Here is a 13,849-nt window from a genome sequence, read left to right as displayed (position 1 = left end):
GTATGCTACAACAACAGGGTTTAGTAGTTCCATCAGAGATTGAATACCCTGCAAAGCTGAAAATTCTATCTGGCACTTTACAGGAAAAGTTTGCTAACCCCTGGTCTAGCTGCTGGAGGATCAGACCACATGAACAGAGGAGCTGTACTGGCTGAGGTCTCCTTAGAATAAGTAGCTCTGGTTAGGCTACAAGATGAGTACAGTCCCATGAGTGACCCCAAGTGAGACCAGAGGAAGAACGGTCCAGCTGAACTCAGGCCAACTTGCACACCCATAGACTCATGAATAAATATAATGGTTGTTTTACACTCCTAAGTTTTGGGTTGGGTTATTCTGTGACAAGAGGTCACCAAGAGTACTGTGGCCTTGGCTTTTCCATTAAGTATATGTAGCAGGAAGTGCTGGTTCTTAACAAATTCTTCGAGGCTCACTACTTTGGTGCAGGCTAGCTGACTTCCAACTACCAGTATCTGGATCTCTCAGCCTGGGGGCTTTCTAGGAAGCCCTGGTAGGAGCTTTGACCAAACTGAAGAATGAACACACCATTTCCACACCACCCACCCTTAACCAATGACTGGCAGAAGCTGGTGTAAAAATATATTCCAGATTCCTCATCCTTTGTAAGGAGTGTCTCTGGGGTATCTGTTCTTACACTGTTTTCCAGAGTTTCCCTGAGGGGTGACACTCTGGACACTAACTGGTATATTATGTCCTGTGTTAGCAAACTTCTCTTCCATGTCTAACTTTCCCATGGGCCTACTGGTACTTCCTGAACATCTCAAATAAACTCTTTTCACTTGAGTCCTTGTCGTGAGATCTGCTTCAAGGCAGAATATAAACCAAGATATCGTGTAACTTAAGACAAGTTTCTTTATCTCCATGAACGTTAGCTTCCTTATCTGTAAAATGGAAATAATGAGAACAATTATATTATAGGAAGTAGTAGTGAGGATTTATTTGAGATAATGCCAGTAAAGCAGCCAGCACTGCTCATGGTAGTGATGATGTACAGATTCAACATCTCTAATCTAAAATTTAAGTTCCAAAATACTCTAAAACCTGAACATTTTTGAGCACCAATATGATGCCACCAGTGGAAAATTCCACACCTGACCTCAGTTAAAATATAGTCAAAACTTTATGCACAAAACAATAAAAACATTGTATAAAATTACCTTTGGGCAATAAGTGTAAGGTGCATATAAAACATTTTTAAAAATCATGTTTAGACTTGGCTATCATCCCCAAAATATATCATTATGTATATACAAATATTCAAAAATCTGAAAACATCTGAAATTTGCAACAGTTCTGGTCTGAAGTATTTTGAATAAGGAATACTTAACCTGTTCATCATCACTACCATGAGCAGTGCTGGCTGCTTTACTAGCATTATCTCAAATAATTCCTCACAGCCATTTCCCATGATATAATTATTCCCATTTTATAGTAGGAAACTAAGGTTCTGGGAGATAAAGCCCAGCCTCCTCTCTCTGTGCGGACTCATGGCCAAGCCCCCTTTAAAGATCCAGAATACTGTTTAAGGACAATCAAATACAGTCACGCACCACATAATGATGTTCAGTCCACGATGGACTACATATATGATGGTGGTCTCATAAAATTATAATACCATATTTTTACTGCACCTTTTCTATGATTAGATACATTTAGATACACAGGTAATTACCATTGTGTTACAACTGCCTACAGTATCTTGGAGAGTAACATGTTGTAGAGGTTTGTAGCCTAGGAACATTACGCTATACCATTAGGATAGTAGGCTATCCCATCTAGGTTTGTTAAGTACACTCCTTGATGTTGGCACAACCTCAAAATCGCCTAATGACACATTTCTCAAAATGTGTCCCTGTCATTAGAGCCATGTGACTGTACCATTGTAGGGCGGCAGAGGACTCCGTGAATTCAGCCACGGTGTGTGTGGGCTTATTCTGTCTCCCCAGTCACATCCCAGTTCAGAAGCCTGAGCCCCGCGCCACAGATCAATGTCTGGGGACACTGTGGCTCCTGACTTCTGAGTTGGCACGCTGGTCTGGAGCCTGCTGCGTGCCTGACCACAGGATCCTGTCTCTGACAGGAAGAAGGAATACAGTCAAGGAAGTGTGGCAGACCTGACTCCAGACAATTAGAAAAACATCACTGTGCCTCACTGTGGAAGGTGAGCATAACTTCAACTGTGGCCTTAAAAAGAAATGCGGGGAAGGCAGGGAGGATGTTTTTCCTTTCTCTTTCAATAGAGAAGTTTATCTACCTAAAACCCGGTAGTCCTTCTAACAGCCTATAAATACATACTCAAACCTGGAGAAAAAAGTAACAGCACACTTCTGCCCCATAGATTATGTTCCATTTGCTCTGGTTCCTTTGTTCTTGTTTAAACGTTGGCTCCTTAACTCTCTTTGCTCTTGACTTACCCCAAGACATTCAGAGGAGATGTCTAAAGGAGAGCTGGTCGGCAGAACCTGCTCAAATGTTCAGCTGGTCCCCATATCCATATGAAAGGGCTCTATCAGACCCAAGATGAAGCAGCAGGAGGTAATGAGAGCAGAGTCGTGGATCACAGCCAGGCCAGGAATAATGGCAAAGCTATAATTACCCTGGAAGACTTTGGATGGAAGTGACTATTTTAGAACCTGACAATGTCTCAATGACATCTTGGAGTAAACCCCTTCTTACCACTGTTGTCTTATTATCATGCAATAGGATGTCAGTGTCGGGGACATTTCCTACCAGAAAACCATCAAGGGCTCTGTACAGCACTTGGAGAAGCTTAGGAGGGTGTCATGGTATATAAGTCTTGACTCTGGCTACAAATGTTGTTATTGATTCTTTTCAGAAGAAAATATTTTCATTCATTCTAGTGTTCATTGAGTCAATGCAATTAGGATGGTTTGTGGCCATGGGCTCTCCAATCACAGAACAGAAAGTCTTTGCCATGTATCTTGGCAAAGCCACACATCTATTTCAATGCCTTATAACTGTTAGATGCTTGGAGAATATCTGTGGTGGAAAATAGAATGTGTCTGGGTTATGCAGCTAGAGAACTTCCTTGAAAACTCTAGGTAATCCAACCTCTCAGAGCCTCCGTTCCCTTATCTGTTAACACTGTCAATGCCTTTCCTCCCCTCCTAGGACTTTTAGAAATGTAAAAGAGGAATTTATGTATCCATAAATAAAGTTTTATGGGAACATAAAAAAAGAAGTGTAAAAGGAGAAAGGGAGCAAAAAAAAAAAAAAAAAAAAAATTCCCAGCACATGCTATGTGCCACAGGAATGTGAGTTCCTATCAGAGCATCCCTGGTTGTTCTTCAACTTGTAGGAAAAGGAATATGGAGTAGGGTGGGGGAAATGGCACATCAAACATAGACTATTGGCTGAGCACAGACTCTGAAGTTAGACTACCTGGGTTCAAATACTAGATTTTCTACATCCTATTTGTATTATCATGAAAACTTCATTTCATCTTTTCCTACTTCAGTTTCTTCAACTATGAGGCAGTACAAGGACTCAACTTATAAGATTGCTATGGAAAATCACACAAGCGCAGCACCAAGTCTATCTCACTTGATACAAGCAGGGAAGGTATTCTTATTGTCCTTATTTTATAGGTAAGATGACTAAAGCTCATTGAGGTGAAGTAACACGCTCATGTTCACACACTGATATGTGACAAATGGGGATCCGAACTCCACCATGCAAAAAATAGGAGTCTCAAGTTTTATCTGTGCTAAAGCCGATATTTTGAGTATTCCCTGACTGGCAGGGCATGGAGTGAGGAGACAGATTTGTAAAGAGTGGACCTCATTCGTGGTTTCCTTCCTTTCCCAGAAAACTTCTAAAGATGCTGGAAGGTGCTGAGAAGTCAGTAGATTAGTAAGTCATTTCCTTGATCCATAACAACCAAGAAGCAGTTTAATGGGCAGAAGGATACTGTACAATCAGTGTTTAAATAGCAATTGTAAACCCTCACATTTGCACAGGGATTTGCACTTTGCAAAGAGTTTTATCTATGTCCTCTCATTGATACCTTCAAAAATGAACATAAAGCCACTGGAGACACAAACAGAACTAGCAAGGAAGAAAACAGCTTAGAAACTCTAATATGCAGAAGTTACATATGAATGATTATCCAACCAAGGGCTTTGCAAATGTGATAAATGAATGTTGATTCACCAAATAGCACAGTTACACTGACTGTATTCTATTTTTTAAGAAGAAATGATTTTAAAGGACCTTGATTGCCCATTAATTGTATGCCTGTAACACAATGTTGAAAGTTAGCGAGAAGAAACACTTCATTTCAAAGAAGTCACTGGGTTTCTTGCACACTGCTAAGCAGCTCTTTCTGCTACTCTCGTGGCGTGTACCAAGGACATCCAAAACAGCATCACTAATAACCTAAGTAAACTCAAGTTGAGAACCCTGCTGGGCCTGAGGAATTATGATGTATAATACATTCCAAAGTCATCTAGCAGCAATGTTTTTTAAATACCCACTTTAAAAAATAACATTGCTACCCAAGCAGACATTTGTTCAATACCAGTTACTCTACCTACTAGTACTGAGGGTTTGGGAATTTGTAGGATCAATAAGAGGAGGATGTAAAAAGTGGAGGCAGAAACAGGGAGCCAAGAAGGAGATCTTGTGTGTTTGGCCAATCCTTTTCCAGATACTGACCAAGGGGTCAAAAGCTATACAGCAAAGAACTGAGCTGTGTAAGGTCTGCTGCATTTAGTCACCAGCCAGGGCTGGTGTGCGTGGAGGGGAGGTAAGAGACAGCAAAGAGCCCTTTCAGCCATGCTAAGGAGAGCTTAGGTTTTGTCCTGTAAGCGCTAAAGAGTCAATGAAGAGATTTCAAAGCAGAAGTGGCAGGATCAAGATTTGCTTTCAAAAGATTGCTCTGGCAATGGTGTAGAAGTCAGAGAGAAGGCTGTCATACACTGTGTTTGAAGACCACAATCCCAGCACTTTTGGCAGCCACAAAGAGCTTTTTAGAGCTGAGGACTTCTTCCATTGAAAGCAGATCAGAAATAACTATGCCTGGCGTTTGCATAGGTCCTTTTACTTCTAAAACTCTCAGTTCACCAAACAACAATTTGGGGAGGTGGGCCAAGTGAATTGTCCGCTATTCACAGATGGGGAAGCATCTGTAAGTAGCTATAGAACCACAGAGCAATTTCCAGTTAGAGTAATTGCGTGCTAGCTCTGCCCCATTTAAGATTGGAATTTGATTTGTGTGGCTAGAAAATAAAGCATATTTAAAACTCTGGGGGAAAAAAAGCCCTCAATGTCTATAAGTAGAAATCAATACTAAATAATAACCTAAAAAACATTGGTTTCAAAAAACAAAGTAACTAGCACAAAGACACACACAGCATACCTGAAAACCAAAAGTCTGCTAGCTAGGGATCTGTTTTGCAAACGTAAAAACATTTGATGGAAAGTATAATTCTGTGCATCTAATATGCATAGCTTTTTAAAATATGTTCAAATATAGAACTTAAGTTTGCCTTATTGTACACATTACAACTCTTATCAAATTCTTCTTAGACGTCACTTAAAAACCATTCCAAAATGAATTACAAGTGAAGTGGTGTCATTCAGTTTGTTTGAAGATCTGAGCCCCAGGGGAGCTGATGGTATAAGTTGAGTCCACACCAAGAATGCCAGCATCCCAAGACAGGAGAAGATGGATGTTCCAGCTCAAACAAAGATCAAATTTGCCCTTTCTGCACCTTCTTGTTCTATTTGGGCCCTCAAGTGGATTGCATGATGCCCACCTGTATTGGTGAGAGTGCTCTTCTGTACTTTCTACTGATTCAAATGCCGTATTCAGTCTACTGATTCAAATGCTGACCTCTTACCAGAAACACTCTCACAGACACAATCCGAAATAATATTTTATCAGCACTCTGGGCATCCCTTAGCCCAGTCAAGTTGACACATTAAAATTAACCATCACAACAAAAGAATGTCCTTCAGCTTCAGCTCACTGCCTCTTTCTGCACTTCCTCCAAAGCATACCTTTCTATACAGTCACAGACTTAGAGAAAGAGAGAATGAAACATCTCTAATATACAGTATAATTAACATGTTGAACTGTGGGTTTCAGCAAGATGAACCAGAAAATAATTGGGTCAGGTTTGTAACATGACTCTATATAGTCAAAAGAAATTCCAGGTGGAGCTTCCAGAGTGGAAGAGCAGTGTGTTTGGCGATTAGAATTGGTCACTTATTTTTTCTAGGCCTGAGATCCTACATTATAACATGGCCCACAAGGCCCTAACTAATCCGGCCCCTAGCTGTATCTCCAACCTTTGCTCTTACCATCGTTCCTCTTACTCACTCATTCTCTACCACTAGGGAGACCTGAATATCTCCTGGACATACCAAGCACACTCCAAACTCAGGGCCTTTGCACTTGCTGTTTTCACTGCCTCGAAACAGCTGTTCCCTTAAGTATGTGCAAGCTTACTCCCTCATTTCTTTCAAGTTTCTGCTCAAATGGCCTTTCTGAAAGAAGCCTTCCCTTGGTCCCTAAGCAGCATCTGCTACCCCTTAACTGTCTATCTGACCTTCCCTGCCTGTTTTTCTTCACAGCATTTATCTCTACCTGACCTGATTTATTTTCCTGTTTATTGTACACTCCCACTAGAACGTCAAATCTGTGAGTGCCAGAACTTTGTTCTTGTCCCAATTCCCCAGATCTTCAAAGAGTGCCAGTAAACAAGTGGAAGCTCAATAAATAATTGTAGAAGGGAAGAAAGGAGGGAGGGAGGGAGGGAAGGAAATCTCGATGCTCCATTTTTTTTTTCTAAATTTGCAAACTGGAGTCATAGTTCTACGTTATTTCCATTGACTGGTCTATATTGGGTAATTAATTGATTAAAATAAGTAATAAAAATTACTTCCTTTTAAAATTTTTGTTTGTTGTAAAATATACACAACACAGAATTTACCATCTTAACAGTTTCAAGAGTACAGTTCAGTAGCATTTAGTATGTTCACATTGGTGTGCAACCATCGGCATCATCCTTCTCCAGAACTTTTCCATCTTGTAAAAAAACTGAAACTTTAGACCCCATTGCAGGATAACTCCCCGTTCCTTGCTTCTCAGCCCCTGGCAACCACCATACTACTTTCTGACTCTATAAATTTGACTACTCTAGATACCTCATATAAGTGGAATCATACAATTTTTGTCTGTTTGTGACTGGCTTATTTCACTTAGTGTAATGTCCTCCAGGCTCACCCATGTTGTAGTACATGTCAGAATTTTCTTTTTCTTCAAGGGCAAATAATATTTCATTTTATGTATCTTCCACACATTGTTTATATATTCATCTGTCGATGGACACTTGAGTTGCTAATTACCATCTCTTACATTTCTAATGAGCTTTTTGAGTTTCCAAAAGGAACCTCATTCTGGTCATATTCAGTCGCCACAGGAATTCCACAGAGCATCTCAGAAGTCAAAAAGGGCCCAGGCCATTTTCCTTTTTTGAGGTCTCTAGTATTTTTTAAATGAAGAAATACCAAATATGGATGAGGCACACACCTTGCAGCCAGGGTGGAAGTCAATAGCTTTAACTCTTCTGACCTCTACCAGTGTGCCCAAAGCCCCTCCAAGTAAATCATGATGCAAGTAAAAACAGTAAGCTTCCACGTAAATGCTACCTGAAGGGGGTCCCCCAGCCCAGGCTTCCCATTGCACTGCTTCTAAATCAGATAAAGACATTCTAGAGCTGCCCCAGACCAAAAAATTAAGCTACATACTTAAATATTTACATTAAGCAGATTAATGCTTTTAACAGAAGGAAAGTGCCATGCACCATACTTGTGCTAAAGCAAGATAGTTACAGAATTTATAAAAATATATATATTAATTTTTACTATACCATACATTAAAAGTGTGGGCTAGCAATGGAACAAAAATCTAAAGCAATGTAATTAACTTCTTTCTGTCTTGTTAGTTTTTCTAAGGAACATTAAACAAAACCTCATTTGCTGATGGTGTGAAACATCTACATTTGAGATGCTTTACAAACATGAGACTTGTTCAATGACTGTGCTGGGTCAAGAGATTTATCCCTGATTTACAGATGGGGAAACCGAGCCTCAGGAAGGTTATCACTTGTTCAAGGTCAACACAGGGAGGATCCAAACTGCTACTTACACTTAGGTCTTCCAATAGCAAGTTGTTAGTCTGTCTACTATACAAGGCTGCAAAACAACATTCCTGAATATAACAGGCTCATTTTTCCACTTCCTTTTACTGGCTGCTTTGCTATTCAAAGTCATTCTATACTGAAATTTCTTTTTTAAGCCTCACTTAAAAGGGTGATTGTTTTTGTTTTTGTTTTAGCCCAAGATGTGAATATTTTGAGACTAGTTTCTGAGAAGTAAAAAATGCCTTTGCCTACAAAGTGGCCCTACATGTCACCTGGCAGCTCAGACCTCATTTTAGGAAATACAACTTAATTTGATGGAGTGCAAAGAGGCAGGTTTGGGACACATCCAGCATTTTCATATAAAGTTTCTGACAAGACAGTGTTCACTTGCTCCTGAACTTATCCTTCTATTATTGCAAGACTGTTTTTTGATATTACTATAGCAATAACTAAAGAAGTGAAGGTGATGGTTTTGATCTGTGTAGGGGGAAGTTCCCTTTACTCAAGGTCTAGGATGTTATTGCTATGATTAGCCCCACTCCATGGGCAGCCCCGTTTCAAGTAACAGAGTGGAACTGGGTGGATGGATCAGTGCAAATCCATTACCAGGGAGCAAAACAGCAAGTAGTCAAATAAGATCAAATCTTTACTCTTTTAGCTAAAGGACAGTCTAGAGATTTCCCGTGGAAATTTAATTTATTTCCACTGGAATGTATGAAATATGTTTGAGTACATGCTACGCATCTAATACAATGCAGAACACAGTAAATAGTTACAAAGTAAGTTTTAGTCCTAACTCAATGTTAATAAGCTATTAATAATGAGTCCCTACTATATTCTTGGCACTGTGCTGGGCTCTATGCATATAGCAAGAATCAAAGAAGACATTACCTGTGAAGAGCATAAACTAGAAACTATAGTAAGTCTGCTGCTATAGTAATAAGTCAATATCATTTGATAAGTAGTTATGTACAAAGGACTACAGGAGCTGTGAGGATCAAATATCATTGTTGCCCTTAGAATCCTCACATATAAAATAAAAAACAGGTAAACTCAAAAATTATGTACATATGTTCATAAAACATTTAAATCAATCCTCCCACCACTCCCTCCCGAGTAGCTGGGATTATAGGAGCACATCAGAACATCCGCCTAATTTTTGTATTTTTTGGTAGAGATAGAGGTTTCACTATGTTTCCCAGGCTGATCTCAAACTCCTGGACTCAAGCAGTCTGCCTTCCTGGGTTTCCCAAAGTGCTGGAATTACAAGCATGAGCCGTTGCACCGGCCTAATTTTTTTAAAAAATTAACCACCAAATGGACGAGACAGAGGCGTTACTAAAAATGTCAGACTCAACTTTGGATAGCAGTGAGAATCTCTTTGAGGGGGAAGTAGATGATGAGGAAAGTGTGATTTTCATATTGATGCCAGTTAATGATGAACCAAATATGGAAAAAATGGAACCAAGTGTTTCTTCAACTTCTGATGTCAAATTGGAGAAGCCTAAGAAATACAATCAAAGTCATCTACTTCAAACAAACGAACAATTTACAGCTCCACAAAAAGCTACATGCAAAATACCAGCCCTTCCCTTGCTGACCATTTCGCCTTCCATTAATAAGGTGTCTCGGGACATTTTGCGGTACTGGTGTCAACAACTCGGTTTGAGTACTAATGGCAAGAAAATAGAAGTTTATCTGAGGCTCCATTGGCATGCTTACCCTGAACAACAGCAAGATATGCCTGATATGTCACAAGAGATCAGATTACAGCAATGTTTGAGGAAAGGCAAAGCAGTGACCGAGAGCAAGGCTTCAGAAAATTTATGAGATGAATGAGAGGGTAGAAGAGACTAATACAGTTGAAGTGATAACTTCAGCACAGAAAGTCATGTCGGCATGATGGGGAAGAATTGCTGCAAGAGCTGTTCAGCCTAAGGCTGCGAATTCATGTTCCGTTCCTGTTTCTGTTGAAGCCTTTTTGATGCAGGCCTCTGGTGTCAGGTGGTACGTGGTCCATGGCAGACTTCTTTCGGCAGACACAAAGGGTTGGTTATGTCTGCAGTTTCATGCAGGCCAGGCCCGGATGCCTACCACTCACAGGAGGATGATTTCTCTCTTCTTGTTAGCTGCCTGCATTTTCCTATCCACAGGCATAGAAGATAATATGTTATGCCCCAACTGTGCTAGGAGGAATAAGAAGATGATGAAAAGATTAATGACAATAGAGAAGTAGCCACAACCTGTTTGAATACCATGTAAGACACTAGAATATGCCACCTCAAAATAAGTATTATTCTGATTTGAAGCCAACTGAAAAGAGTCATACGCAAGAGAAACTCTCTGCCTTCCTACTATTTGTTCAAAAGCAGGAAGTACATTTATAATAGTCTCTTGTCCACTCTTTACCAGGAAAGACAAATGGTGGTGAGCCTGTAAATGGTTTGCATCCCAATCATTGCTGTGCTGTGTCTTGACCATCCTTGGTGTCTCCTGATGCCCTGATTACTGACTTATATATTTAGCTGTACAGAAAAAAAAAAAATCATTGACTGATATTCTCCTAAGAGCATAAATTCTCAATAATGTTAGCTACTGTTATTATTAAGTACACCTTCACAGTATCCCTGAAATAGAGCCACTGAATCTTCATCTCCCCTCCTTACATGCAAAAATAAGGGACATAGTCTTAGAAAAATAATCTGACTGGGTGCAGTAGCTAACACCTAAAATCCCAGCACTTTGGGAGGCCAAGGCAGGTAGATCACTTGAGCTCAGAAGTTCAAGACCAGTTCTGGCAACATGGGGAAACCTCGTCTCTACTAAAAATACAAAAAGTAGCCAGGCATGATGGTTCCTGTCTATAGTCCCAGCTACTCGGGAAGCTGAGGTGGGAGGATTGCCTGAATGTGGGAGGCAGAGATTGTAGTGAGTGGAGATCATGCTGCAGCATTCCAGTTCAGGAAAAAGGAAAACGAAAAGGAAGGAAAGAAGGAAGGCAGGCAGGCAGGCAGGCAGGCTGGCTGGCTGGCTTTTGAGAAACCCTAATAAATTTAAAGAGAGAGAGAGAGAAGAAAAGAAAGGAAGGAAGGAAGGAGAAAATACCTAAAGGCTTATGTTTTTTGGGTTTTCTCGTAGAAAGGCAGAATTTATCTTTACTGCATTGTTGAGTGTCAGATGTCTAAGAGGTGGCTTTCATTTCATTTGTACCTGGACATAGAGCACTGTGTACTCTTTAGGGGAATTGAGAAATGTGTTTCATAATGTATTTTTTAGGGTATTAGTTATAAGCTAACTGGGAGAATCTAGGTCATGAGAAATTGGGTCACTGTAAGTTTCCCCTCAAAAGAGTTTTAAACTTTTCCACAATAAAGTGTTTATTAGAAAAAAATAACTCAATCTTTGGACACACAGATAGCATAGAACAGAAGCTGGCAGGCCCATCACTCTGAGGTTAGCATATACATGTAGGTGTCCATTCAGATCGTGAACTTGGGCATCAGAGAGACCTGGCTTTGAATCCTTGCTCTGAAATTTACTAACTGGGTGTTCTTGCATGAGTTTGGATAGTCTCTCAGATCCACGGTTTTGTTAACTTTAAGATGGGGATAATTAAGCCTACCTGAATAAATGATTGGGAAGATTACATTAAATATCATCTAGTGCCTGCCTTATAATAAGAACATGAGAGCAGTGATGATGTTGATGATGATATTGATGATGATGGTGATAATAATGATGATGGAGAGGACAACCAAGATGACATGTTGATGAGCATATTGATAAGCTCCTGATTCTCCTCTCCTACCCAACCCCTACTTCAAACTATTAGGTTGGTGCAAAAGTAATTACAGTTTTACACACAATGGCAAGAACTGCAATTACTTTTGCACCAACCTCATATATGATGCTATCCTGAAGTCTAGTTTAATATATGCATAGAGAGACAAAGGTATACAAAAATATATCGCCTTGAAAAATAATAGAACCCTATCATTACAGGACAAAACTCTTGAATAGTGTGTTTTGACTGCCGCAGACAACTTGAAATTATTTCTCTAGAGTCCCTAGGCCAGGCTGCCCCTTGAACAAGAGCTTTTGCTTGCAAGATGGTTATTTGCTTCCGCAAAGCTAACAGGCCCAAAAAGTGCTACAACTTGGATAATATGGTGTCTTCCTGGTATCATCCCATACCCAACTGAGCTAACTAGTCTGACATGAGGGATGAATGAAATCCCAATCTAGTCTCTGGGTTATTTTATTTGGTTCCACCATAGAAGTGACTGCCAAAAATATTTTTATTTTTGGGTCCTTTTTTTTGTCCTCAGTAAACTTTCCTTTGGAATATTTTTCTTCCAATTATAATGGCTCCTTGGGCAAAGGCTTGGGAAGGTGGTAACATACCTTCCTGGGACTTAAGAATAAACACTGCATTTCATTGTGATGATCTAATGGGCACAAAGATATAAATGTCACAGAAAAATAAAGTCAGGGCAATTTGAATATCTAAAGGGAGAGCAGCAAATGGTAAACAACTACTCCACTTTGTAACTACAAGTTCTTTGCAGTATGAAAAATAATCTCTTGCTCTGTACATAAGAAATGGATATCTTCAAGACACCCATTGTTGTTCATATACTTCATCTAAGAGGTTTTAATGCCCTTAGATGGTAGAATTTCAGCATACTGGATGAAGTGAAGGCTGTAAATAGCTTGCAGCTTGAAATACGCTGAAAAGAATCAAAGCAACATGTTCGCTTTTGACACTACTGCTCAAGATTTGGCTTCTATCTTGGCAAAAGGATACACTGAACCTGTAGCCATTCCAACTTAGTGAAATATGTCATAATATCTTCACAGTAATGGGGCTTTTGAGAAACCCTAATAAATTTAAATGGAGTCTGGACAATTTTCAGATAAGTATCTCATTATATGACATTTTTATTTAGGAATTAGAATATCAAAGATTAACTTAAAGTCAATCTAATATTTTCACTAAACACTTTATTCTTCAAATCTTATTTTATTTTGCATGTGATTACATTTTGGTAAGGGTCAGAAGTTATATGTTTCAATGCAAATAACAAAAACCTGGGCAATGCAAATGGAGTGACTCAAGGGAAATGTAAGTTAGTAGCACTTCTCAGCTTTGAACTACTTCCTCTAACCATTTGGGTGAGAAGGCTGATATAAACTGAATTTTTCTGTCATAATTTAATAGATTAAAATAAGAATTAGCATTTAGTATTTCTAACTGCCTGGCACTGTTGTACTAAGCACTTGGCAGGCATATTTCATTTAATTATCACAACTCTTTGAGCTTGGTAACTACTGTGGAATGAGAAGAACAATTCTCTCAGCTACCGAGTTTAAATGGCGTCATGGGAAAGGAACATCCAAATCTCCCAAATACTGTTAAAAAAATTTAAAATATATATATTACTTATTTCATTTGGCACCCCCTAGTGCAAGAAATGGGGAAAGCAGTTACCAACCCAAACTACTTACATGTTTCATTCATTCATCACTCATTCATTCTACAAATATGCATTGATTTTCCCTTATGTGTAAGACACTTGATGGGTGCTGATATCAAATAAGGGATAAAAGAGATTTGCTTGTGCTTTTAAGGAACTTATAGTCTCGTGTGAGACAAACAA

General features: G+C 39.4%; 1 long non-coding RNA gene and 1 pseudogene across 8 annotated transcripts in view; one reads left to right on the top strand and one right to left on the bottom strand.

Moving 5' to 3' along the window:
* Nucleotides 1-13,849, bottom strand: part of LOC105728951 (uncharacterized) — a 322,271-nt gene that overhangs the window by 274,965 nt on the left and 33,457 nt on the right. The window lies entirely within an intron of this gene.
* LOC105728947 (developmental pluripotency-associated protein 2-like) lies at nt 9,534-10,425 on the top strand (annotated as a pseudogene).

Source organism: Aotus nancymaae, unplaced genomic scaffold (assembly GCF_030222135.1).
Source record: "Aotus nancymaae isolate 86718 unplaced genomic scaffold, 86718_ANA_hifiasm-v0.15.2.pri h1tg000067l, whole genome shotgun sequence".
Lineage (NCBI taxonomy): Eukaryota > Metazoa > Chordata > Mammalia > Primates > Aotidae > Aotus > Aotus nancymaae.
This window is presented reverse-complemented; position numbering and strand designations above follow the sequence as displayed.